This window comes from Amblyomma maculatum, chromosome 9, assembly GCF_055883805.1.
Source record: "Amblyomma maculatum isolate TAMU_Amacu chromosome 9, ASM5588380v1, whole genome shotgun sequence".
Taxonomy (NCBI): Eukaryota; Metazoa; Arthropoda; class Arachnida; order Ixodida; family Ixodidae; genus Amblyomma; species Amblyomma maculatum.
Window position 1 is genome coordinate 121,280,395 of NC_139352.1, and position 12,391 is coordinate 121,292,785.

Sequence of the window (12,391 nt, forward strand, 5' to 3'; positions counted from 1 at the left end):
CCCACTTGTCTCCCTTTAAACAATTTCCCTCGTTATCCTGAATCCGATCCTGCTTTCTTTGATTCTTCTTCCCTAGCCAGCTTATATGGTTTCAGAATTTTCTTGCTTCGCCTCTAGAGGCATCGTGTATGTCAGCCATCCAGCGATCGGTGGACTGCCTTATTTTACTTTGGACGAGGGCCTGCACCTGAAGTTTCTTTTGTCGATATGATTCCCATTTTTGGTCGATTTCCTCCTGAGATACTAGTGCTTTCTTTGCCATTCGGTGTTCCCCTGAAGCAGCCCGTCGTTTTTCAATAGCTTCCCCGATTTCCTTATTCCACCAGCTCCGTGGCTTCCTCTTTCCATTCCAGCGGTTTGCTACTTTAACCTCCTGAATTTTCCTCCTTATGAGTAGTTCTACCTGTTCATGATCCCAGTCTTCCATGGGGCTTTTCTCTATTGCTTCCTCTATGTCTGCTGCTATCTGCGCTATTTGATCGTCGCTTAATTTTGCGTTTACGTTTTGTCTAAGTTCCATTTCTCTTTTCATCAAGGGCCCCATCTGCAGACTAATACGTTTATGATCACTTCCCAGACTACACTCCCCTTCTTTGTCTATTTCCATTTTTCTGACCTTGCTATAAATTTCCTGCGACATCAGACAATAGTCAATTGTCGTCTGCCTGTTGCGGAATTCCCACGTGATTTGGCCTTCACATTTTGTTTCTCTATTTACTATAACTAGATCGTGTCGCTCACAGAAATCTAGCATTAGCTTCCCGTTACAATCCGTGTATCCATCCAGATCGTCGATGTGGCCGTTCATGTCCCCCAGTAGAATAATATTGGCCCCGTTTTCAAACTGGCTTATACCGTCACTGAGACATTCAACAAGATCCTTGTTTTCTTGCCTGCATTGATGTCCTGTTCCTAAATAAACTACCCCTAGCCATGTCCTTATGCCGACATTTGTTCCTAAAACCCAGATATGTTCTTTACAAGATGATTTAATTCTTTGCCAATTTGTTCCCTGGTGTATCAACATACCTACCCCTCCACCCTTTTTTTCCCTTCTCGTTCTGTTGCACCCTTCCCAGACGTAGCCTTCTATAAACGGCGGATCTTCTAGATCCCTGAGATGAGTCTCGCAAAGATCGTACACACCTTTTTTATCATCCTTCAACTGCTGTTCTACAAGGTGTTGCACAATTAGACGCGCGCTGTAGAATTCTTCTCCCAGCTAAACCGCGGAATCCTTGCAGTTCAGATTTCGCACAGAAATCACATTTTGTCGCTAGTATTTTTTAATACTAAATTTGTTTAGGGTACTTGCCTGATTCGATCAGAAGAAGTAAAATATTCCCATCGCCTGCGGCGGCGGCGACGCCAGACGAACCGCTGCCCCAGCAATGGGACTGGTGGCGCCACCTCATGCTGCTTACAACAACTCAAACCTTCTGCCAGAAACGTTCGCCCCCTCTTTTCCTGCTACAAAGTTGTTGTAAGCAGCATGAGGTGGCGCCACCAGTCCCATCGCTAAGGCAGCGGTTTGTCTGGCGTCGCCGCCGCCGCAGGCGATGGGAATATTTTACTTCTTATGATCGAATCAGGCAAGTACCCCAAACAAATTTAGTATTAAAAAATACTAGCGACAAAATGTGATTTCTGTGCGAAATCTGAACTGCAAGGATTCCGCGGTTTAGCTGGGAGAAGCATTCTACAGCGCGCGTCTAATTGTGCAACACCCTTTATCTCTAGCCATTTCGCTCTTTTTCTACCTCCTTGCATGTTTATATGTAGCTGATCCTATAGTGTTAAATTTCTTTTTTGTACTTTTCTTTCCCGACCTACTCTTTGCCATTTTTGGGGGCTCAGCCTCCATTACTACACTTTCTTCTGCTTCACTTCTAACTACCTCTGTGCACGGAGTCCTCGCGGACCCCCTAAAAAAGCTACAGCCCTGCCTGCCAGGCGCCAGCCGATCTCTGCTCCAACCCTTCTGTTAAAATGAATGCCATCTCGCTTAAAAGCCCTACCAAAACCTTCTTTATGTACCTCCCTGTTTACATCAACCACTTCGAAACGCGTCTCCAGGCTTAACTTTCTTATGTCCTGATTAACTGTCACCACGTCCTTTTCCAGCTTTCCGTTCAATCCTAGCACCTCTGGTACTGTGCATTCAACTATCTGCGTTTGCTGTGCTATCTCCCTGATCTCGAGTTTGCTCCGCGACGCCAGCGCTCGGTTCCTAGCGGAGCGGAGGAACTACATAACCTACGCCACGGCCGGTCTCGAGGGAGAGAGCGCGCGCTCTTTCTTACGGCCTTCTCAATCGCCGCGTGAACAATGGGAACTTTTCTGCTTGAGTCACGCTCTCCGCCGCCGCAAGGGGCGCGACCTGCTCACTGTTCGCTCCGCATCGGCTTCAGTGGCGGCGGGTGGCATTTGCCTGGTTTCGCGCTGTCGCCCGCGGGTTTCGTGGTGAGTGCAGCCCCTAAATGAACGATTACAGAAGGTAGATGCTGCAGCGGCATCCTGTCAGCGTGCTACACACGTGAATGGAGTCTTTATATTAAAAAACACTGTCGCTCAGCAAACGCTCGACAAGCATATGACATGTATTGCGGCATGGTAACTACTTTTGTTCATTTTAGTCTGAATTTTTTCCCAAGCCTGTACAAGAAGATGAATAAAAAAAGTGAATGAGCAGTGATCACATCGAAGCTTCTTAATTCAAGGCAAACATAACAGCAACAACGGCAAAACCGTCTTTCAGCGCTAGATGAGAAATCATCGAGGTAACACCGAAGATGAAAATAATTTTATAAAAATGTAATGTAAGTTGCACAATGCTTACATGACATAAAGTATTAGTACAACGTCAGAGTAAACGCTTTAAGTTTTGTTTTCAATTTTGCTATAATTTATAGACCAGCAAACTTTTTATGTTGTATTATAAACATTATTTTAATTTTGCAAATAAACGTTGGTTTAATGAAATGTTTACATGATATTATGATTATTTCATGAAAAAACAGGAAATCTATTTTAAGTCCTAATTAGCAATATTTTCTTTCTTTTTCTAGTATGTGTTTGAACTAATAGTTCCTTGTAACTATCTTTGCAGTAATGCCTGCCTTAGAGAGCAATCGCTGCCCCATTATTTTGGTAGAATGCTTTGCTTAATACACATTCGCCACTGTTACTCAAGGGATACTCCTCAATAATGAATATAAAAGCTTTTCTCTGTGCTATTTATTCAGATCGAGGTGACTATAGGAGTTGTATGTCGCGCTGTATTGCGCGCCTAGGCACCTAGTGTCGACATCGACGAAATCATTTCAGCTCTGCTGCAATCAGTAACCGAGGAACTGAAAGAAGTGATGGTATCTCTTGTCATCCCATTACCCACTGTCACGTATTCTGGTTTAGCTTACGTCGCTGGATACATTAATTGTAAAGTTAATTAGTGACTTCGGGTGTGACGCTTGTGCTATCCTTCTTGAAACCAGCGAAAGAAGCAGCCCCATGTACACTATTCTGCGAGGACAAGATTCTAGCGGACTGCATTATCCAAAACCAGAGTTTGTAGCCCTCTTGGACAAGGTTGTGTCTTTTTTTTTTTTGAAAAAGCTGTCGTGCACCTACCACACACAAATGTCCTTGAAGTCCTTCAAATCTTAATCCAGCCACCACTTGAGAACTCACCTTTGCTGAGTGCCTGGAAGGCATTGACAATAGCCATGCTATAAGGTCCGCTTCTTTAATATGTGAGAAATTTCTCAGAATCCTTCTTGTCAATTATGCTAAGAAGCTTGTGACAGACAGGAACGAAAGGCCAGCTCCTTATGTGCACAAACCGTCCAGAAAGATTTTGAGACTTTAATTTTCTAGCCGCATGTACCGCTTTGATGAATGAGTGCAATGTGTTAACCTTGAAGGACATTTTTTTTTTATTGCTTGCTGCTCTTTTCAATTATGCATATTTGTTTATGCCTATTTCCTTGATTAAATGTTTTTTTTATCACTGTATTAATCTGACTACGACTGTCTACGTGTGCGTCAGTCGCGAGATTACGTATACATCTGCTGTCTTTCAACCTACTGATTTGTTTTAAATGAAGCTAGAACAGTCCACTTCACTAGACAACTGAAATTTTAACTGTATGCGTAAATTTTTGTTCCTTACTCTGAATCTGAGACGTGCTATGAATTTTCGTCAGTGCCTCTTTTGATCTAAACGAAAACGGCAGCGGTTGACAGAATATCCACTGAACAGTTTGCCATGCACTAGCGTAAGGTCGCGCTATACCTGCTTACAGCTTTCAAAGGCACAATGCATAAAATGGTACATATAGTTTTGTGAAAAATTTAGGGGCAAAAAGTGTTGATGTAAGTGCACCCGAAACTTCATTCGACCGTGCGCGACAGCACTGACGAAGGCGCGCGCGCTCTCGCGCGCACTATTGACTATTTTATTGCTCATACACGATAAATCAGACGCTGATTACAGCTTCTTCCTATAAACCATAAGGGGTGAAATATCAGGACCTGCCGGTTGCAACCGATGCGGGCTGAGCGAAGAGCAAGCGCGCGTTTCCCTTGCGCGTGAACGGCGGTAGCGGAGGAGCAGCAGTGGGGCGGTGGCGACCCCACCGAGGCGCGGCGGGCGGTGGAAACAGACCCCATTGGAGAGGCCGTAAGAGAAGAGAGAAACGCGCTCTCCCTCGAGACCGGCCGTGCCTACGCCACGGCCGGTCTCGAGGGAGAGAGCGCGCGCTCTTTCTTACGGCCTTCTCAATCGCCGCGTGAACAATGGGAACTTTTCTGCTTGAGTCACGCTCTCCGCCGCCGCAAGGGGCGCGACCTGCTCACTGTTCGCTCTGCATCTGCTTCTGTGGCGGCGGGTGGGTTTTGCCTGGTTTCGCGCCGTCGTCCGCGGGTTTCGTGGTGAGTGCAGCCCCTAAATTAAAGATTACAGAAGGTAGATGCTGCAGCGGCATCCTGTCAGCGTGCTACACACGTGAATAGAGTCTTTATATTAAAAAACACTGTCGCTCAACAAACGCTCGACAAGCATATGACATGTATTGCGGCATTGTATCTACTTTTGTTCATTTTAATCTGAATTTTTGCCCGAGCCTGTACAAGGAGATGAATAAAAAAAGTGAATGAGCAGTGATCACATCGAAGCTTCTTCAAGGCAAACATAACAGCAACAATGGCAAAACCGTCTTTCAGCGCTAGATGAGAAACCGTCAAGGTAACACCGAAGGTGAAAATAATTTTATAAAAATGTAATGTAAGTTGTACAATGCTTACATGACATAAAGTATTAGTAGTATAACGTCAGAGTTAACGCTTTTAAGTTTTGTTTCCAATTTTGCTATAATTTATAGACCAGCAAATGTTTTATGTTGTATTATAAACATTATTTTAATTTTGCAAATAAACGTTGGTTTAATGAAATGTTTACATGATATCGTGATTATTTCATGAAAAAACAGGAAATCTATTTCAAGCACTAATTCCTAGCAATATTTTCTTTCTTTTTCTAGTATGTTTTTGAGCTAATAGTTCCTTGTAACTATCTGTGCAGTAATGCCTGCCTTAGAGAGCAATCGCTGCCCCATTATTTTGGTAGAATGCTTTGCTTATTACACATTCGCCACTGTTACTCAAGGGACACTCCTCAGTAATGGATATAAAAACGTTTCTCTGTGCTATTTATTCAGAGGTGACTATAGAAGTTGTATGTCGCGCTGTATTGCGCGCGGGCACCTAGTGTCGACACCGACGAAATCATTTCAGCTTTGCCGCAATCAGTAACCGAGGAACGGAAAGAAGTGATGGTATCTCCTGTCATCCCATTACCCACTGTCACGTATTTTGGTTTAGCTTACGTCGCTGGATACATTGTGAAGTTAATCAGTGACTTCGGGTGTGACGCTTGAGCTATCCTTCTTGAAACCATTGAAAGAAGCAGCCCCATGTACACTATTCTGCGAGGACAAGATTCTAGCGGACTGCATTATCCAAAACCAGAGTTTGTAGCTCTCTTGGACAAGGTTGTGTCTTTTTTTGAAAAAGCTGTCGTGTGCCTACCACACACAAATGTCCTTGAAGTCCTTCAAATCTTAATCCAGCCAACACTTGACAACTCACCATTGCTGAGTTGCCCGGAAGGCATTGACAATAGCCAAGGTCCGCTTCTTTAATATGTGAGAAATTTCTCAGACTCCTTCTTGTCAATTATGCTAAGAAGGTGACAGACAGGAACGAAAGGCCAGATCCTTATGTGCACAAACCGTCCAGAAAGATTTTGAGACTTTAATTTTCTAGCCGCATGTACTGTTTTGATAAATGAGTGCAATGTGTTAACTTTGAAGGACATTTTTTTATTGCTTGCTGCTCTTTTCGATTATGCATATCTGTTTATGCCCATTTCCTTGATTAAATGTATTTTTTTTATCACTGGTATTAAGCTGACTACGACTGTCTACGTGTGCGTCAGTCGCGAGACTACGTATACATCTGCTGTCTTTCAACCTACTCTTTTCAATTATGCATATCTGTTTATGCCCATTTTCTTGATTAAATGTTTTTTTATATATCACTGGTATTAAACTGACTACGACTGTCTACGTGTGCGTCAGTCGCGAGACTATACGTATACATCTGCTGTCTTTCAACCTACTGATTTGTTTTAAACGAAGCTAGAACAGCCCACTTCACTAGACAACTGAAATTTTAACTGTATGCGTAAATTTTTGTTCCTTACTCTGAATCTGAGACGTGCTATGAATTTTCGTCAGTGCCTCTTTCGCTCTAAACGAAAACGGCAGCGGTTGAAAGAATACTTGGAATATCCACCGAACAGTTTGCCATGCACTAGCGTCAGGTCACGCTATACCCGCTTACAGCTTTCAAAGGCACACTGCATAAAGTGGTACATATAGTTTTGTGAAAAATTTAGGGGCAAAAAGTGTTGATGTAAGTGTACCCGGAACTTCATTCGACCGTGCGCGACAGCACTGACGAAGGCGCGCGCGTTCTCGCGCGCACGCGCATTATTGACTATTTTATTGCTCATACACGATAAATCAGACGCTGATCACGGCTTCTTCCTATAAGCTATAAGGGGTGAAATATCAGGACCTGCCGGTTGCAACTGACGCGGGCGAAGCTAAAAGCGAGCGCGAGTTTCCCTTGCGTGTACGGCTGTAGCGGAGGAGCAGCAGTGGGGCGGCGGCGACCCCACCGAGGCGCGGCGGGCGGTAGAAACAGACCCCTTTGGAGAGGCCGTAAGAGAAGAGAGAAACGCGCTCTCCCTCGAGACCGGCCGTGCCTACGCCACGACCGGTCTCGAGGGAGAGAGCGCTTCTCTCGAGGGAGAGAGCGCTTCTCTTCTCTTACGGCCTCTCCAAAGGGGTCTGTTTCAACCGCCCGCCGCGCCTCGGTGGGGTCGCCACCGCCCCACTGCTGCTCCTCCGCTACAGCCGTTCACGCGCAAGGGAAACTCGCGCTCGCTTTTAGCTTCGCCCGCGTCAGTTGCAACCGGCAGGTCCTGACATTTCGCCCCTTATGGTATATACAAAATCCGTAATCAACATCGAATATTTATCGTGTACGAGGAATAAAATACAGTCAACAATCCGCTCACGCGCGCGCTACTTCGTCAATGCGGCCTTGCACGGTCGAATGAAGCTTCGGGAACACTTCAACATTTTTTACCCCCAAGTTTTGTACAAAACTAAATTTACCATGCTATGCAATGTAGCTTTGAATGATTTAAGCAGGTGTAGCGCGACCTGACGTGAGTGCATAGTGAGTTAGGTGGAGATTCTGTCAACCGCTACCGTTTTCGTTTAGATCAGAAGAGGCAAGGGCAAAAATTCATGGAGCGTCTCAGGTTCAGAGTAAAGAACAAATATTTACTCATATAGTAAAAATTTCACTTGTCTAGTGTAGTGGGCTGTTCTAGCTTCGTTCAAAACATATCAGTCGGTTGAAAGAGCGAAGATGTATATGTAGTCTCGCGACTACTTTTAATCAAGAAAATCGGCATAAGCAGTTAAGCAGAATCGAAAAGAGCGGCAAACAATAAAAAAATTGTCCTTAAAAGTTACACATTGCACTATATGTTCATCAATTCATCAAAACGCGACCTGCGTCTCGAAAATTCAGTCTCAAAATCTTCCTGCGCGGCTTGTGCACATAAGGAGTTGGCCTCTCGGTCTTCTCTGTCACTTTCCTGGTATAATTAATTGAGAAGAAGAATTCTGAGAAATGTTTCGAATATCAAAGAAGCGGACCTAATAACATAGCTGTTGTCAATTCCTTTCGGGCAACTCAGCGTTGAATTCTGAAATGCTGACTGAATCAGGATCTCAAGTACTTCGGGAACATTTGTGTGTACAGTAGGTGCACAGCAGCTTTTTCTAAAAAAAAAAAGGTTTGTCCAATAGGGCAACAAGCTCTGGTTTCGGATAATGCAGTCCACTAGAACATTGTCCTCGTAGAAGAGCGTACTGCATGGGGCTCCTTCTTTCGCTAGTTTCAAGAAGAATAGCACAAGCGTCAGACCCGAAGTTGATTAACTAAACGATATATCCAGCGAAGTAAGGTGAACCGGAATATGTGACAGTGGAAAATGGGATGGTAGGAGATGCCATCACTTCCTTCCGTGTCTTGATTTTGCTCTCAGATGAAACGTCCGTCTTGACAATGTAGTCATGTGCCGCTAGCTGTTACGGCCCTCGCATCTGGCATATGTCATTCCCTTCCGCACATTAACCTTACTTTCCCGAAGAGAGCCTCAATGGGTCGCTATATAAGGCTTGACATGAGTCTTCAGTGAGAGTGTCCTTCTTTAACGCTTTAGAAGTTTCTTGCATACTTTCGATATAGCAGGGGAACTCATTTGTAAGTCACTGCATCGAGTATCACCTTCATCATTTATTGGCCTTTTTTACCACTTCAAGCACAAGTGGTGTCATGAATATCAACCATTTTTTGTTTTCATATTAAGCATAATATCATGTAAAAAGTTCATTAAAACAATGTTTATTTGCAAAATTAAAATAATGTTTATAATACCACACATTGCCAAGTATATGAATTGTAATAACACTTAAAACTCAACCCTAGAACGTTTACTTTGACTGTTATACTAATACTTTATATCATGCAAGCATTTTGCAATTTACATTACATTTTTGTGAAATTATTTTCATCTTCGGTGCTACCTGAATGGTTTCGCATCTAGCGCTGAAAGACGGTTTTGCTGTTGCAGACGAGTTGCTGTCCTGTTAGCCTTGAAGAAGCTTCGATGTGATCACTGCTCATTCAGTTTTCTTTTTGTTCCCATTCGTGTACAGGCTTGGGAAAAATTCTGATTAAAATGAACAAAAGTAGCTACCATGCCGCAATGTATGCCATGCTTGTCGAACGTTTGCTGAACGACAGTGTTTTTTATATCCGTTCACGTGTGGTACGTTGACGACATGCCGCTGCAGCATCTACCTACCGTGCTCTTTAATTTCGGGGCTGCACTCAACACGAAACTCGCGAGCGACAACACGAAACCAGGCAAAAACCACCCGCCGCCGCTGAAGCAGACGCGGAGCGAACCAATGTTACTAGTCTAGTAACATTGGAGCGAACAGTGAGCAGGTCGCGCCCCTTGCGGTGGCGGAGAGCGTAGCTCAAGGAGAAAAGTTCCCATTGTTCCCGCAGCCATTGAGAAGGCCGTAAGAAAGAGCGCGCGCTCTCTCCCTCGAGACCGGCTGTGCCTACGCCATAGCCTCCGAGATCACCCTCGAGCTGCGCGCGGAGGTGATCTCGGAGGCCATGCCTACGCGCATCCGCGCCCGCGCTGCGCGCGGCTGTCTGCGGAGTCTGCGCAGCCCGCTCGCTCGGGAGCGCGTGCTACAGGCAGCCGCACGTGCACGCGGAGCGGGAGAAGGAGAGTGAGGAAAAGTGGGGATTGACGCGCGTCTGCGCGCGGAAAGCCGGCGCTCTTTGCCAGTGGGGTTTCTTATTTGTGCTTTTTTCTGTGTCCCGGCTGACATAAAGACTGTCTGGAAGCATGTTTTTATCGGTGCCTTCGAAAGCGAGAAATTATGATTATTTGATCGTCGCGGACATTGTTTCCAAAGAGCGCTGGTTGGCAGGATCAGAGATTCAAAATATAAAAAACATGAACGCGAATTCGCTGCTCGAAGGCAGAGGCAAGCGAGAGGTATTTTGAAGGACTTGAGGCGGCACCTCTTCATGTTTCCGTCCATGTTGTTCACAGAATGAAGGGTACAGCCATCTCATTAAGAATTGATACGCGTGTACACAGTGACGAGTGCTCCGGGCGCTGGTTGGTGAGCTTCCTTTCCATTTGTGACTGCCCACTTGAAAGAGGCCCATTCAACTCTTTGGGGACACGGTTTAGGCGATGCTACCGACGCCGTGGTGCCTGCTTTCGGCGCGTTTAGGACGCGTTCCCTACAAAAACACAAAGCATGCCGCCTAATACCTTTTGGTTCCTGCTGACAGCGGTCAGGGGGAGTTCGCTGCTGCGGCACTGACATCCGAAATCAATGACCTATCTAAATTTAACGATAAGGGGTTTCTTAACGACCTAGGTCACTGACGAGAAGCCGAGGCATGCCATTTTTGCGGCAGTTTCCTCTCTCCACGAGACGATGAGCGAGGAAATGCCTGACGACTTTCCATGCAGGCGGGGACATTTCTCCACGGAAACCTTTGTATTCTTAATTCCACAGCTACACTGTGCAATTCCTAGTTCAGTTATCTCCTCTAGCGAATGCACAGTTTTGAGCTCCCGAAGCAAGATCGCGTATGAGAATAGATCGAACGATTGACGTACTATGTTTTTCCTTTATAAGTGCCAAGTGATGGCATTAATGACATATATCTGTTTCTTGAGGCCGACTTGGTTCCGCGATGGCTGCTGCAGCACCGCCAGTTAAACAGAGGTGCGAGATACGAGCGGTACGAGATACCTAAAAAAAAAAGCCGACAACAATTCTGTTACCGTTTCCACACAAGTTTTGCAAAAAAGCGCGCCGTCACTTTTTCATTCCATTTGTATTTATTTATTTATTTATTTATTTTTTGTCGTCTTTGTTGGAGCGCGACGGCGGCCAGAACGCGGCCGGAGGAGGAGAGAAACAACCGAGCGCGCGCGTGCAAACACGCGCTGGAAAGCAGCGCGGAGCAGACGACAGCATACTTTTCGATGCAGCAGGGAGCAGACGACGCGGCCGCGTTGCGCGGAAGTTTTGACGGGGTCTCCATGGAGGGCGCTAACGATGGATGGATGGATGGATGGATGGATGGATGGATGGATGGATGGATGGATGGATGGATGGATGGATGGATGGATGGATGGATGGAATATAGGAGCGTCCCCTTTGAAACGGGGTGGTAGCAGTAGCTATCATGCTCATTTTTCTCCCTATATCTTAATTATTGGTTTAGAATAGTTAACTAAACCATCATTCTATTTATTAAATTTTTGTTCCTATAATACTAACATTATGTCACTTCTCTGCTTTTAAGCCACCAATCTTCCAGTCGTTTTTTGCTAGTTTCCACCGCCGGTTTATTCACCCGGCCACTGTTATCGCTGTTATCTCTAAACCCCAGAGATAGATAACATGGTAGAAGAACAAATGGTAGCGTAACTCCCATAGAAGCCTGCGTGTCGACTCTGAGCGAGGCTTTAGTTTCCCAGTGCCCCCTGCGAACTGTGAGGCACAACAAACACGTGACGTTGCTTGTGACGTCACAGTAACGTACTTTTGGCGGGGAATTTGATTCTCTTTTTACTTATGAACGAAAAACAAGGCCAACAACGACAGAGGCAGAACGATGCTCGTATAAGGCAGAAAAATGGACACCGTAACTGTTCAGCCAACTTTACTTGACATGGATTTCTACTGTCAAGTTTTACGTTAACTGAAATGTCACGGCATCTTTAACCACCTTATCATAGCATCGTTCTGCCTCCGTCGTCGTTAGCCTAGTCTTTCGTCGCGCGTCATGTAAACGCATTCTGGGGCTTATTTCTTCGGGCACGTTTGTGAACAAGGGCCTTCAAGTGAATTCGGCAAGCACATGGATAGAACCACATGGCTTGAGGCATTTCACTAAGGGCATAAATGAGTGAAGCGAGTGAAGCTGTGCTGCATAGAAAGCCAGACTTTATTAATTCACGATTACTTACATAGACGCTTCACGACAATAAAATCTTTAAGTTTAGGAGAGCGACCACCGCTCATTCGTCACGGTCTTCATGAAATCCTCGTGATAACAAAATTTCCTGAGCGTAGGTCTCCAAACGAGACGCGGTGAGATTATAAAAGGGTGAAAGATCTTGCTAACAAAGTAC